This window comes from Camellia sinensis, chromosome 7 (genome assembly GCF_055761805.1).
Source record: "Camellia sinensis isolate YWXY chromosome 7, ASM5576180v1, whole genome shotgun sequence".
NCBI classification, from domain to species: Eukaryota; Viridiplantae; Streptophyta; class Magnoliopsida; order Ericales; family Theaceae; genus Camellia; species Camellia sinensis.
The window spans coordinates 98,095,888-98,111,704 of record NC_138967.1 but is presented as its reverse complement, the minus strand read 5'-3'; positions in this window follow the sequence as shown (position 1 = coordinate 98,111,704).

Sequence of the window (15,817 nt, the reverse complement as noted above, 5' to 3'; positions counted from 1 at the left end):
TGTCTCCTGTGCTTTTTTGTTGTATGATCATTCCATGGCTCGAGAAAACCACAAAGAGGGAAGTGCATGCCCGAGAGAATATCTACCATAACATCCAATTCTGGCTCCAAAGCATCTACCACCACAGGGTTTTGGGGTTTTGGTTGGGATTGAGGTGCATATATCATGAATAAATCAGTGCTCTCTAGAATAAACACCTCGGGCTTGGGCAAATGGGAAGGTGTGATGTATATACTAGGGTTGAAAGAGGGTGGTAGTGTATGGATGAGGTTGAGTTGGGAAGGCAGTGGGGCTTGGTCATGGGGTGGCAATGGGTTTGAGATGGCTTTGGCTCTTTGGGGTGGAGCTATGATCCTATTATCAATAAGATCTTGAATCTAATGATGAAGTTGGATGCAACAGTCAGTATCATTACTATATTGTTGGTGGAAGGCACAATACTTGGTAGGATCATAACTATGTAGAAGTGGACTAGGAAGGGGTTGGAGATCAAGGAGCTTGAGGTGCCCATTTTCTACTAAAATTTTCATGGCACGAGTTGGAGACATGTCGAGAGGGTGAACCATTCGAGTTTGAGGTCGGGTTGAAGTGGTTGGTTATGGGTCAACATCAGTAAAAAGGTTGGCCATTTTGGTAAAAGTGGTGACAGTATTGATCTTTGAGGGTATGGAATTGGCAATTGTGCTACTACTGATAGTAGTATTGGAATTGCGAGTAAATGTATTTCTCACGGGCTCATTTCCTTTTATACCGATTCCCTATTTGATAGCATCTTTAATTTGAACCCTAATCTCATAGAGGTCCTTGAAATTGAAGAGTGGGAGAACTATCATATTTTGTGGTAATCTTCCATGCAGATTCTTGACAGCCATGCGGACTTGATCTTTTTCTAAGGGTCAGTTTCTCATCATGGTTGTCTTTGCCCTTCACTTGGTGATAAATGCCATGAAGCTCTCGTAGGGCTCTTGTCGGGTCACCTTTAGTTCTCGAGTGGCTACTTCAATCTATGTATTATAGAAGCATTGTATGACAAATGTTTCAGCTAACTCCTCCCAGTTTTGCTTGACCAAATCATCTAACTTGGCATACCAAATAGCAGCCACTCCTGACATCGTTCTTCTGAATAAGGAAGGCTTTTGAGCACTAGATAAGCCCATAGGCTTCAAAATATCTGAGAAGAGGCGAATATAAACCATAAGATCACCAACCCATCAAATCTATCTAAGTACAACATTTTGAACCGCTCAGGAAACCTCACAGTTGTTTGTATAAGACCATCCTCGATGTCTAGAACAGAGTTGATCCCTTGTGATTTTTTTGAACATTTTCTCTAATTTGGATATTTTTAGCACTGCTGGGTCAACTTCATCAATATTTGTGGAGAAAAATCCTCTTATTGGCTTAAGATCTTCTTGCAGCTTAGGTTCATGAAGTTCATCAACTGGGAGAGGTAGTTCTAGATCCAGATAAACCACTGGGGGTGGATGAGATGTAGATGCCCTAGATGGGTGTTACAATTCGGTAAGAGCCTCACTGTTGGCGACAACCTTGTTAGTAAGAGCATCCATGCTTTTTTGAAGGGACAAAAGCATGTTTGCTATATCTGTTAGAGAATGATTCGTTACTATATATATCACCACTAGAGGTGGATCCATCACAGATTTTAGAAATTTCGGGTGGAGAGGTACTAACTGTGAGGTTTTAACTCTTCTTCATGTAATCGGCAGCAGAGAAACTAACACTAATTATCCCTGAAACATATCTGTCTACCAGCGCGAGTCCACAAAACTTGAGGGATATTAGACCATTCTGAAGCTATAGTACTACGACTTCCTAGCAAAATAAAAAACAGAACTCCCAATCAAAATTTCAGCAGCATTTTGGCTCAACTAATCACTGCTAAAACTGAACTCAACCCCACAAACTGAAATGCTTGAACCACTCATCTGAATTTGAGAATCCCTATGTAGACCCCATACATTACACACAGCACATAGTAGGAAAAAGAACAAACACCCCTATGCGAGGTAGGGTTACCCTGTCCTATCTTTGAAATGGTCTAGAGCTTTAAAAAAATATATTGGATTAAAATATGTTGATATTTAATATTTTGTATATAATTTATTAATAGTGGCCTAAACTTTGTGTAAAAATCTGTCTATTGTTCGGTTTGATTATTCAATAATTATTTTTAGATGAATTTTTATTTGTTTTTAGAGATTTTTAGCATTTGATTCTTATGGCAATGTCAAGTGTAATTCAGTCAAAAGGATTTATGTCAGCTAGCCTGATTCAAAATAACTATTTTGATGATACAGTTATAATGTAACGGGTTCCAAGCAGAGCGGGTTGGACTGATCCACACTTCTCGAACCGATATCTGAATGATTAAACCCACCAGAGAACCTGCACACGAGTTCAACGGGGAATGGCGAGTCCCCCAGCGAACCCTCCGACGAGCAAGTTAGAGAGAGAAGTAGAGTGTGGAGATGAATTAGAGATAAAAAGCTTAACCTTCTTCTTGTCTTTAACGTTTGCTTATATCCTTTGGTAATCATTTCGTTGTCCCTTCTAACCTGTCCACTTTGGCCAAAAGTCTATGATGTGGCTTACCTTGTTCAGGGTAAGGGTGTGCTGTCCCAACGGGGAGGTGTTGTCGTAATAAATGCAGTGAGGGGCTGCATTAATGGCGATGTGCAGTGGCAATAACTTTGCAAATCCTTGTCTGCTGATGTGGCTTGCCCTTTACTTGCCATGTGTCTGAATATCATTGGTCCTTCATGCTATGTTGACTTCCAGATGGTGCTGGGCCTTATCAGTTGGGTTATGTATTGGGCCCTAAGTGGTGGGCATGAGTTGTTCATGGTGGGCTGTAGCCTTTATGGGCCTACCCATGTCAGTAGTCCCCCATTCTCGAGTGCTGCTTTAGTCCAACGAAGGGAATAATGAAGAAAATGAGGGTGGTTAGAGATCTGTAGGAGGGGGACCGACCGATAGGAGTGATCGAGTGTAGGGGCCGATCAGGAGGAGAGCCGATCGCGGGGGGTCGCCGAGTGGAGGGACCGACCACGAGGAGGGCCGACTGCGAAGGGTAGCCGAGTGGAGGGACCGACCATGAGGAGGGCCGACCGCGAAGGGTAGCCAAATGGGGTGACCGACCACGAGGAGGGCCGACCACGAAGGGTAGCCTAATGGAGTGGCCGACCATGAGGAGGGCCGACCGCGAAGGGGGAAGTGGCAGGGGCAGGGCTCGAGAGGCGGCGGGTCATGTGGTGACTTGAAGTGGAAAAGATAGATTAGGGGAACGGTGCAGTGAATCGTGGTCGTACACGTGGCATCATCTCGTGGTGGGGGAGGTTAGGTGTTGGGCCAGTGGTGAAACGATAAGTCATAATAGGTGTTGAAAAAACAGTTTTGGCAGTGTTTTGAAAAAATTTCAAACTGGCAAAATTTAATAAGGACCCTTGGAATACGGGCAAACCTTGGGCCTTTGGGATTATTCGCGTTACCTATCTTTGTGCAAAACATCAAAACATTCCAAGCGTAAATTCCTTCGTTGCTAACGATGCGCCCCTGCAACACTTCTTGAATTTTCTTGCGCCTGCATCCAAAGCTATTCGAAGATATACGAGAGAGATGGCACAAGAGGAAGCAACCACCGCAAGGGTTAATTCCCTAGGGGATGATGACGTGGTTGAACTGGCGGAACAATATAGGAGGGAGAGGCAAGTAGAGAAGTCAGGAGAGCCAGCAGGTTTACCTCGTCCGTTGACAATGATAGCGGCTCCGAAGCCAATTAGCCAGGCTGAGCCAGATCACTGGCATATGAAGGCCGACAAGTCAACCGTTACGGCGGAGGAGTTGGAGGGTATGCGAAAAAAATACCAAGTGCCTGAGGAAATAGAGTTAATGTTACCGACAACAATGGAGAGGCCATCCGACGCCCGGCCGGAGGAGTTTGCCCTCTACGAGGAGACGTTGAAGGGAGGGTTGAAGTTGCCGCTTCCACAGGTGGTAGTGGATGTCCTCAACTGACTGGAAGTGGCGCCAGGCCAACTAATGCCCAACACATAGAAGATTGCACTGGCCTGTGCAAGTGCGTGGCCGAAGGCAAAGAAGGGGGCGGCCATGACGGTGGACGAGTTTTTTGCCTGCTATAAGGCCTCGGGCCATTAAGAAACTTGGGTCACTCTGTAGGTGGTAGTAGGAAGGGATCTGGTGACAGGGTTGCCGTCATCAATTAAGGGATGGAGGCCGCGGTTGTTCTACGTATCCGCAAACGGGGGAGTTAGAGTACGCACGGTGTGAAGAGTACCCACCAAGTCTATGGAGCCAAAGTTGGGGGCGGCCGCAGAGGAAAGGGTGAAGAAGGTGAAGGCATAGAGAGAGAATGAGGGCGTCAGATGGGATGACCTCGTTCAGCCGTCAGCTTTGTGTGCCGCTGGATTGGGCCCTCAGCCGACTGGTGGGGATCTGGCACTGGCAGAGCTTGAGATGAAAAGGAGAGCGCAAGAGGCAGAGGACCAAACCATTTTTTCCAAAGCCAATAAGTTCAAAGAAGCGCAGTTAGGCCCGCCACCAAAACTGGTCGCGAGGGAAAGAATTCGACCGCACCCCAAGCCGCTGGGGGAAAAAGACTTGGGTAGTTTTGAGCCACGACCGCCCCCCGTTGATCCAGTGAAGAAAAGGTCAAACAAGGAGGGGGAGGTCTTGAAGAAGAAGAAGAAGAAGAAGAAGATGAGGGTTGCCCCTGAGGGGGCTTCAGATGCGCCTGGATCAAAGAAGGCCATGGTGGGTGGTGAGGGCACTCCGCTGGTGGAGGAGAGGGGGGAGAAAGGGATGGAGGTTGCTCCAAAGATGGTGGTTGCCCCAGAGGCGCGAGGGGAGAAAAGTCAAGGGGTCCCAGAGGAAGAAAGGCACATAAGCGCCTTCGACCCCAAGATGCAAATGAAGAGTGGGTCAGCTAACCCTAAGGAAGCGATGGAGCAGCAGCCCAAAGGGGGCCCTGCGCCCCAAGGAGAAGGGGCCAGACTGCCGACTGCTATCTACCACGCTCGCGCAGTGTCTGGGCGGCTGGAGGGAGAAGAAGGCCCAGCCAGGGCAGCTGCAGATCGCCTTGTGGGGATTGTGGACGAGGCAGCCGTGCGCTCATTTCCAGGTTCAATGAGGCTGAGCTGCTAAGGGGGTTATGCTCTGCCCAAATGGAGGTAACCACCTTAGCAGGGGCTCTACTGAGAAAGGCGGCCGCTACGAAAGTCAAGTCGGAGGAGGCTAAGGCCCAACTTGCAAGTTTCAGGAAAGAGAGTGCAAGCTGGAAGAAGGCTGCGCGAGGCGCGTGTGCCGAGGGTTGGCAGGAGGCTGAGAGAGGCGAAGAAAATGGAAGCGTTGGCGATCGTTCAGAGTAATGTCGCCACTCGAGTCCAGGCTGAGCTTTTTGCAGTCAAGTTGGAGCTAGAGGACGAACGCCGCAAGGTAGTGTCGCTCGAATTCCAGCTGGCTGGTGAGTAGAAGAAGCTGGGGGATGCTCAGAATGCCTGCACAGTCGCCACCGAGCGGGTTTGAAGAGGCTATGATCAACAATGAAGAACTGCGCGCCCAGCAGATCAAAGAGAAGGATGAAGCAGACGTAAAGATTGCTGGGCTGCAGAAGGAGCTGGAGGATGAGCGTGCCAGGGGAATGGATGAGAGGACAAGATTGCAGAAGGAGTTGGAGGAAGAAAAAACCAAGGCAGCCTCTGAAAGGGCAGCATATCCTGATCTGTGCATTGTAGTAGTAGAGCAATTCAAGGGGTCTGCTGACTTCCAGATGGCGATCAACGCCGCGGTCGCCAGCAACTTGGCAAGGGAGGTGTCTGGGGGGGCGAGTCCGTTGGGAACGACCGCTGAAGGCAGGACTGAAGCAGAAGTTATTGAGAGCTTCCAGCGGTCGGACTTCTACAAACACGAAATGGCTGAGTTTTGGGATAGTGGCTGGAAGATGTTTAAGCGGAAGGCAGAAGAACTGTTCCCAGACTTGGACCTTAGCGATATAAGGATTGGTGAAGACGACGTGGCCCAGACCCCCTTGGATGAGGGTGTTGAAGAAGAAGACCTGGTGTCAAGTGAGGAGGAGTAAGTGGCGTGAGCAAATCCTGTGCTTAGGGTTTGTTTTGTGTTTTTGTTGTTGTTGTTGTTGTTTTTTTTTTTTTTTTTTTTTTTGCTTGTGAATGACTGTAAGGAACTTATGTACAAGTTTGTGAATAAATAAAATTTTGAGTCTTGTTTTCATGCTACTGCTTTTGTGAATAAATAAAATGAATGAGAATGGCGACTTGTAGAAGGCTTACGTATAAATTATTGTGAAGTGAAAAATGTAAGGAAAACTCAATGTAAAGTGAAGTTTAACTTGTAAGAAAAACTCAATGCAGAGTGAATGTGAGAAAAACTCAATGCAGAGTGAATTTTAATTTGTAAGAAAAATTCAATGCAGAGTGAGAGTGAGAAAAACTCAATGCAGAGTGAATTTTAACTTGTAAGAAAAATTCAATGCAGAGTGAGTGTGAGAAAATATGGCCACTACGCTCATGATCATGAAGGCACAACTCCTCAGCCCAGAGTCCCTTAGCAGCTTCCAGCTTAGTTTTGATGATCTTGAGAAGAGAACGGTTGGTGGCCTCAACTTGGCCATTGGGTTGGGGATGGCCTGGGAAGGAGAAACATGGATGGATTTCGAGCTCTGCACAGAATTTCCTAAATTTTGCATTGTCAAATTGTTTACCGTTGTCGGAGACGATGGCTTGAGGAATGCCAAATCTGCAGACGATCGACTGCCATATGAATTGGGTTGTGTTACGCTCGGTAATTGTGGCGAGGGGTTCTGCTTCCACCCACTTAGTGAAGTAATCGATGGTGACAATGACGAATTTGGTTTGGCCCCGGCCAGTGGGCAATGGGCCGACCAAGTCGAACCCCCATTTGGCGAACGGGTAGGGACTGTAGAGTGTGATCAATTCTGTAGGAGGAGAATGGGGGATGTTGGCAAAGCGTTGGCACTTATCACATTTGAGCACGAAGTCTGTCGTATCTTGATTGAGAGTGGGCCAGAAATAACCAGTGCGAAGTATTTTGTGGGCTAGGGACCTGTCACCCGAATGATTGCCACATACGCCTTCATGGATTTCTCTCATCACGTAAGTCACCTAAACAGGATTGAGGCCTCTGAGGTATGGGCGTGAAAAGCCCCTCTTGTACAAAAGACCATTAACAAGAATGTAATTGGACAACCGGGCCCTGACTTTGGCGGCCTGCTATTTGTCCTCTGGTAGTTCTCCTGTTGTCAAAAATAGAAAGATATCGGACGCCCAGGGGATAGGTTCATTTTGGAGGAAGTGGACTGTAACACCCTCAAAATAACAACAATAAACCCATCAGATAAGACATGCATTTTCATATAAACTAACCACATTCTTTTATACATTAGAGTTCCATTACTTAAGTATTACATGTTAACATCAAAACAAAATGCCCTACGGGCTTACAGCTTTCCAAGTTATCACTTGGTTACAACGAAAGAGTACTAACTCGTTTACACATTAAGCCCTAGGCTTGAAGTTACATGTAATACATCAAAAGTTAAGCGACAAAAGTATGTCCGCCTCTAGCCTCCAGCTATGTCCTTGGAGGTGGCATGCTTCCTGCACCTGAAAATGATATTCCCTTATAGGGTGAGCCACAGCCCAGTAGAAATATACTAAACCAACCATGAACAATGACTAAAAGATTAGCAATTGATAGATGGCTAACACAGATACATTCACATAAATTACACATTTATGTCATACAACTTATGAGTCTAAGTTACCTTTCATTTTCCCCTTTTCAACAGATAAGCATGCTAGCTCTATCATCATTTCCACAGATATGTATAAAAACTATATCTCACATTCAGATAAGCATAAAAGTTACATCCACATTCTCAACAGATATGTATAACAACAATATCCACTTTATCAGATAAGCATATAAGCTATATCCACACTTCACAAAGATAAGCATATGAGCTCTATCTTCACTTCTCTAGACAAGCATATGAGCTGTATCTACGGAGTTCATCCCCTATCTTCTCCCAACACTATCCGGTTTAGAGGTACATCCCCTATCTTCCCCTAAACCGCGGAGTACATCCCCTATCTCCTCCTCTACACATAACGTATATAAACACATTGGTTCTATATACAATCACCCAATACATATAATTAATGTATTCTATCAACCGTCAAGTTCCCTGACACATTTCATTGATTAGTTTCAGTTTGCCTAATCATCATGCATTATCTACAACAATCACGACTATCCTCCACCGATAGCCCAAAGCAGTTATTTCTAAACAGAAAATAAATGCACAAATGGATATTCAATCAACATTTCATTTCCTCATTTCTTACCATTAATTATCCCAATTAATCAATCAATGTAATTAGGCCCTTTTCCATAATTACCATTTCAACCCTTAGGTCCCATTTTCATCAATGATTTAACATTCATTCAATTTCTCTATGCCAAACATGCATTCAGGTTTATTATGAATAAAACCCCAACTTTTATAAAATTACACAAAAGCCCCAAACTTTCACAAAATTACCAAACCAAGCCCAACATCTCAAAATACCAAAATTTAAAGACAAAATCCATAGAGAGGAGTAGGATATCCCTACCTTGAAGTTTTAGCCAAAAAGGAGATGAAGACTCGAAGATCAACTTGCTCCAAATCCAAACTTTTTCAGATTAAATCGAAGCTCTCAACACCCTCTATCTTTTTAACAAAGGCCCTAGGCTAGATTCACACCCCAGAGAGATCAAATCTTAGAGAGAATACAAGTGTAGAGAGAGAGAGTCTCGGATTTAGGTTTTGGATCAAAAAAGAAAGTGAAAAAATGATGTTTAAGACGCTGCTGTCCGCTGATATAAAACACGCTCGCTCGAGCGAAGGCTTGGTCGCTCGAGCGACCAGACACAGAAAACTCTCGCTCGAGCCAAGAAGTTCTCGATCGAGCGAAGAAAAACCCAGACCGCTCGAGCGAAGGAAGCTCGCTTGAGCCAAGAAAGACAGCTCTTAGGTCCAGAACCAGGTGCAACCGCTCGCTCGAGCGAGCCACTCTGGCTCGACCCACCAAACATGAACCCCACTCTCGCTCGAGCGACCAACTCCTCGCTCGAGCGAAGGTCCAAAATTCTGGGCAGCAACACTAGGCTCCCGAACACAACCAACCTGTAACAAACCTGCCTAACACATCCTATAACTCAAATATGAAATAACAAGGATGCAAACAAGATAATAAACAACAACCAACATCCACGGACACATGTCCGGATCACTGTACAACAAGGGTAAACCCGGGATCGCTATAACCTCCCCCCCTTAAAGAATTTCGTCCCCGAAATTAAGCACAAGTTTTTCAAAAACAAGTTTTTCTCCACTTTAAACAATGTTACACTTGAACATTCAACAATTCGACCCATTACCGGTCATCCCATCCCTTTAACAAGAGACATATCACAATATGTAAACAACATATGTACTTTTAACATGCATCAACATTATGCACTATCTTTCCAATTTTAACAATACAATCAACATACATAATGTTACATTCAACTTCCATATGAGGCAAGTTCCCAAAACATACTTCCAATAATCAAAACATTTTCAATGTTTCTCAACTTAAGACATATATAAAAGCTCTTAAGTTCAACAAAATACAAAATGTAAATACAAGATCACGTAGCAACAAGCAAGTCCGGATATTTCTCACGGACTCCCAACTCACGTTCCCAAGTGGCTTCCTCCACTCCATGATGTTTCCACAAGACTTTCACCAAAGGAATGGTCTTGCCACGCAGGACCTGATCCCGCCTATCCAAGACCCGAACCGGTCTCTCCTCATACGAGGCATCCTCATCTACCTCTAAATCGGTCCAATCCAACACATGTGATGGATCTGGCTCATACTTCCGAAGCATACTCACATGAAACACGTCATGCACTCCGGACAACTGCGGTGGTAAGGCTAACCGATAAGCAACTTTGCCAATCCTCTCAAGGATCTCAAAAGGACCAATAAACCGAGGGGATAACTTCCCACTCTTCCCAAACCTCACCAGACCTCGCCTAGGTGATATCTTCAGAAAGACATGATCACCTACCTCAAACGCCAAAGGCCTCCTCCTACGGTCAGCATAAGATTTCTGACGACTCTGGGCTGTAACAACCCTTCTACGGATAAGCTCAACTTTCTCCGTCGTCTCCCTAACCAACTCCGGACCCAACAAAGGTGCATCACCCACCTCGGCCCAACAAACAGGAGACCTACACAGTCGGCCATACAAGGCCTCAAACGGTGCCATACCGATGCTAGACTGAAAACTGTTATTGTAGGCAAACTCTACCAAAGGTAAGTGCCTCTCCCACGTCCCACTGAAATCAAGGACACAACCCCGAAGCATATCCTCGAGGATCTGGATAGTACGCTCGGACTGCCCGTCAGTCTGAGGATGATAGGCCGTACTAAAGGTCAACTTAGTGCCCAAGGCACTCTGCAAACTCTGCCACAACCTAGCAGTAAAACGAGGATCTCTATCTGAGACGATCGTCACTGGGACCCCGTGCAATCTCACTACATCCCGAACATACAAATCGGCAAGATGATCTACCGAATCTCTCACGCGCATAGGAATAAAGTGCGCCGACTTAGTCAACCGGTCTACAACCACCCAAATAGCATCACTACCCCGCTGAGTTCTCGGAAGACCTATAACGAAGTCCATAGTGACATGCTCCCACTTCCACTCGACAATAGGCAAGGGTTGCAACAAACCCGCTGGCCTCTGATGCTCGGCCTTCACTTGCTGGCAAGTAAGACACTTCGATACGAAAACGGCCACATCTCTCTTCATACCCCGCCACCAAAACTAGCGACCCAAATCCTGATACATCTTTGTACCTCCCGGATGCACCGCAAGGCGCGAATGATGAAACTCTCGGAGTACTTCCTCTCGGCAAGACTCCGGTACAAACAAACGGTCTCGGTATCTCACACTCAGGTCGGGATACACCGTCAAGCCCTTCTCAACTTTCCCACTGGAGATCTTCTCTCGGAGGGATTCTACCTCAAGGTCACCTCTCTGTGCCTCTAACACTCTAATCACAAGTGTAGGCTGCGCAACAACAGAAAACAAGGCCGCAGCCTCAACAGATTCGCCCAGTAGCAAATCAAACTCGCCAAGTGCTCTCAACATCTCCTATTCCCGGATGGCTATACTAGCAACATCACTAATGGTCTTCCTACTAAGGGCATCGGCCACAACATTGGCCTTTCCCGGATGATAGTGCAACTCAAAATCATAATCCTCGATGAACTCCATCCATCTCCTCTGCCTCAAATTCAAGTCTCTCTATGTAAACAGATACTTCAAACTCTTATGATCCGAGAATACCTCGAACCTCTCACCATAAAGGTAGTGCCTCCAGATTTTCAAGGCAAAGATCACTGCTGCTAACTCTAGGTCGTGTGTGGGGTAATTCTTCTCGTGTATTTTCAACTGACGTGAGCCATAAGCTACCACTTTCCCTTCTTGCATTAACACACAACCCAAACCCTCTCGTGAGGCATCACAATAAACCGCATAACCCAACCCCCTCTCCGGAATAATCAACACCGGAGCGGTGGTCAATCTGACTTTCAATTCTTGGAACGACTTTTCACAAGTCTCACTCCACACAAACTTGACTCCCTTCCGAGTTAGTCTAGTCAACGGTGACGCTAACCTGGAGAAATCTTTCACAAACCGACGGTAATACCCAGCCAATTCCAGAAAACTGCGGATCTCAAACACACTCTTAGGCTGTGCCCAATCTTGCACTGCCTCAACCTTGGATGTATCAACAGACACCCCTTCCCCGGATACCACGTGGCCTAAGAATTTGACTTTCCTCAGCCAGAACTCACACTTCCCAAACTTGGCATACAACCTATGGGCTCTAAGTAACTCAAGCACCACTCTCAAGTGTGCCTCATGCTCCTCCTCAGAAGGCGAATAGATAAGAATGTCGTCCACGAAGACGACCACAAATCGGTCTAAGAACTCCCGGAAAACCCGGTTCATCAAGTCCATAAAGACTGCCGGTGCATTGGTAAGCCCAAATGGCATCACCAGAAACTCATAATGGCCATACCGCGTACGGAATGTCGTTTTCGGAATATCCTCATCCCTAACCCTCAATTGGTGGTAACCCGATCTCAAGTCTATCTTAGAGAAACAACGGGAACCCTTCAACTGGTCAAACAAATCATCTATACGGGGCATAGGATACTTATTCTTAACCGTAGCCCGATTCAACTTCCGATAGTCAATACACAATCTCAAGGCACCATCTTTCTTTTTAACAAAGAGGGCCGGTGCTCCCCACGGCGAAACACTAGGGCGTACAAAGCCCTTATCTAGCAATTCCTGGAGCTGAACTTTCAACTCAACCAACTCTGCTGGAGCAAAACGGTAAGGTGCCATAGAAATTGACGCCGTGCCGGGCACTAAATCAATAGAGAACTCTATCTCTCGGTGAGGTGGCAAACTAACAAGATCTTCGGGAAAGACATCTGAATACTCACAAACCACCCTCGGCAATACATGCTGGGTCTCACCACTCTCACCACTCTTAAAGCTAGCAAGTAGACTACTAAGCTCACTTCGCCCTCGCGAATCATACCCCGGTGGCAAAACGCTACCAACCCGGTCTCCCAAGAAATGGAACCACTCCCCGCTCAAGGTACATAACGTGACCCTCTGGCGGTAGCAATCAATAACAGCCCGGTATGACGATAACCAGTGCATACCCAAAATAACATCAAAACCCTTCATGGGCATGACAACAAACGGAAAAGGAAGCCTATAGTCGGCGACCTCTATATCACATCCTCTAACACCCTGTTTCAGAATCAACTCACCACCCAAAGGCGATACCACACAAATAGGAGATGCTAACTGTGCTAACTCCAATTCCGAAACCGATGCAAATGCAGCAGATACAAAAGAATGAGATGCACCTGTGTCTATCAACACACTAGCAACCGAGTTGCAAAACAGAAAAGTACCTCTCACTACTGATGGAGCCGGTACTAAATCCTGCGCGGTAACAGCATACACGCGCCCCGTAGGCCCCTGGTCTACCTGCTCACCTCTCGGAGCAAAAGACTGCTGCACAGACTGGGATGACGAAACTCCTGGATTGGCCCTCGAGGCCTGCACAGACTGAGCTGGCTGAAAACCCTTCGTCTGCCTAGAACCAGACGCTCCCGAAGTGGCACTCAACTGTGGGCAAAACCTCTTCATGTGCCCAGGTTGTCCACACTAATAACAAGTCAAGGGCTGCCCCCTGCCCAAACTCTGACTCTGCGGTCTAGCTGAAGAAGAAGCAGCTTTCTGACCCCCACCCTTCTGCGGGCAAACTGAAACCTTGTGACCCAGCTGGCCACACTTGTAACAAGTGAATTCCCCCTGACTGCCTCTCCCCGAGCCTACACTCGGCACTGGAAAAGTCGATCTAGAGACTGCACCCTGAGACTGCTGAGGGTTATAACCCTTCTGTCTCCTGCCATCACTCTGACTATCCTGGCTCCTCTTGGAGCCCCTCTGTTCTTCCTCCTCCTCCTGCATCATAATCTCCATATGAGCTGCAGCATCAACTAGGTGTCTATACTCTCGGATGTAAGACCCACCAACTCTCAACTTGAGGCCCCGCCTCAACTTCCGCTCAAACTCATAGCAACGGCATTCCTCAGACGCCACCAGTTCCGGTGCAAACCTAGACAGACTGGTAAAGGTAGCCTCAAACTCGGCCACTGACAAGCCTTGCTGATTAAGCCGGCTAAACTGATCCCTCAGCTTCTCCCTAGCTACTGCAGACAAAAACCTTTCCTGAAAAGCATTCACAAACGCCTCCCAAGTACCACCAACACGAACCTTCTCGTACTTCCACCATTGACCCGCATCTCCCTTCAGCTGGAAGGATGCCAAGGTCACTTTCAGTGCTCCGTCCTCGATGCCAAGCATCTCGAACGTCTTACTCATTTGCTCTAACCACTCATCAGCCTTCAGTGGCTCCTTCGGATCCCCGACTAACTCATCCGGATTAGACCGGAAAAACTCCCTCTTCAAGAAAGAAGGCCCTGTCTCAGCTGCCTGATTCCCAGCTCTAAGAATACCCAAAGCTCCTGCTATCTCTCTGGCCAAGGCACCCATGGCCTGCTGACCCACTGGCTCGGCCACATTGGCCTGCCCAACTCCCTCCTGCACTGCCGGAATCTCACCCGGTAACGGTACTTCCTGCCTCGCAGGTCTACCACGCCTAGCTCCTCTTCCTCGTCCTGACATCCTAATAAAGGCAACACAGAACGTTAGCACATTCACAAATGTGCCGAAACTAAACACTCACGTCCTAATACATGGACAACTGTAATTCACTCCACATAAGCACATAAACACATAAGCACTTACGAATTTCATTCCCGGATAATGATAGTCCCGAGGCGTTACTAGAGTTCCGGTTAGAAACAGCATTGATCAAGTGCTTTTCCAACAAGACTCCCAGAAACTCAAGGATCCAATCAACATCCTAGACATTAAATCCCATACCCACATAGTCACATAAGCATGTTAGCATTTAAGCACATAGCATATGATACTACATTTAAGTCTCTATCAAGCGAGACAAACCCATTGTGATCCTAATCACTTCCCACGTACCCAAAGTATTCGAACCCGGTACGCTCTGATACCAAGTTGTAACACCCTCAAAATAACAACAATAAACCCATCAGATAAGACATGCATTTTCATATAAACTAACCACATTCTTTTATACATTAGAGTTCCATTACTTAAGTATTACATGTTAACATCAAAACAAAATGCCCTACGGGCTTACAGCTTTCCAAGTTATCACTTGGTTACAACGAAAGAGTACTAACTCGTTTACACATTAAGCCCTAGGCTTGAAGTTACATGTAATACATCAAAAGTTAAGCGACAAAAGTATGTCCGCCTCTAGCCTCCAGCTATGTCCTTGGAGGTGGCATGCTTCCTGCACCTGAAAATGATATTCCCTTATAGGGTGAGCCACAGCCCAGTAGAAATATACTAAACCAACCATGAACAATGACTAAAAGATTAGCAATTGATAGATGGCTAACACAGATACATTAACATAAATTACACATTTATGTCATACAACTTATGAGTCTAAGTTACCTTTCATTTTCCCCTTTTCAACAGATAAGCATGCTAGCTCTATCATCATTTCCACAGATATGTATAAAAACTATATCTCACATTCAGATAAGCATAAAAGTTACATCCACATTCTCAACAGATATGTATAACAACAATATCCACTTTATCAGATAAGCATATAAGCTATATCCACACTTCACAAAGATAAGCATATGAGCTCTATCTTCACTTCTCTAGACAAGCATATGAGCTGTATCTACGGAGTTCATCCCCTATCTTCTCCCAACACTATCCGGTTTAGAGGTACATCCCCTATCTTCCCCTAAACCGCGGAGTACATCCCCTATCTCCTCCTCTACACATAACGTATATAAACACATTGGTTCTATATACAATCACCCAATACATATAATTAATGTATTCTATCAACCGTCAAGTTCCCTGACACATTTCATTGATTAGTTTCAGTTTGCCTAATCATCATGCATTATCTACAACAATCACGACTATCCTCCACCGATAGCCCAAAGCAGTTATTTCTAAACAGAAAATA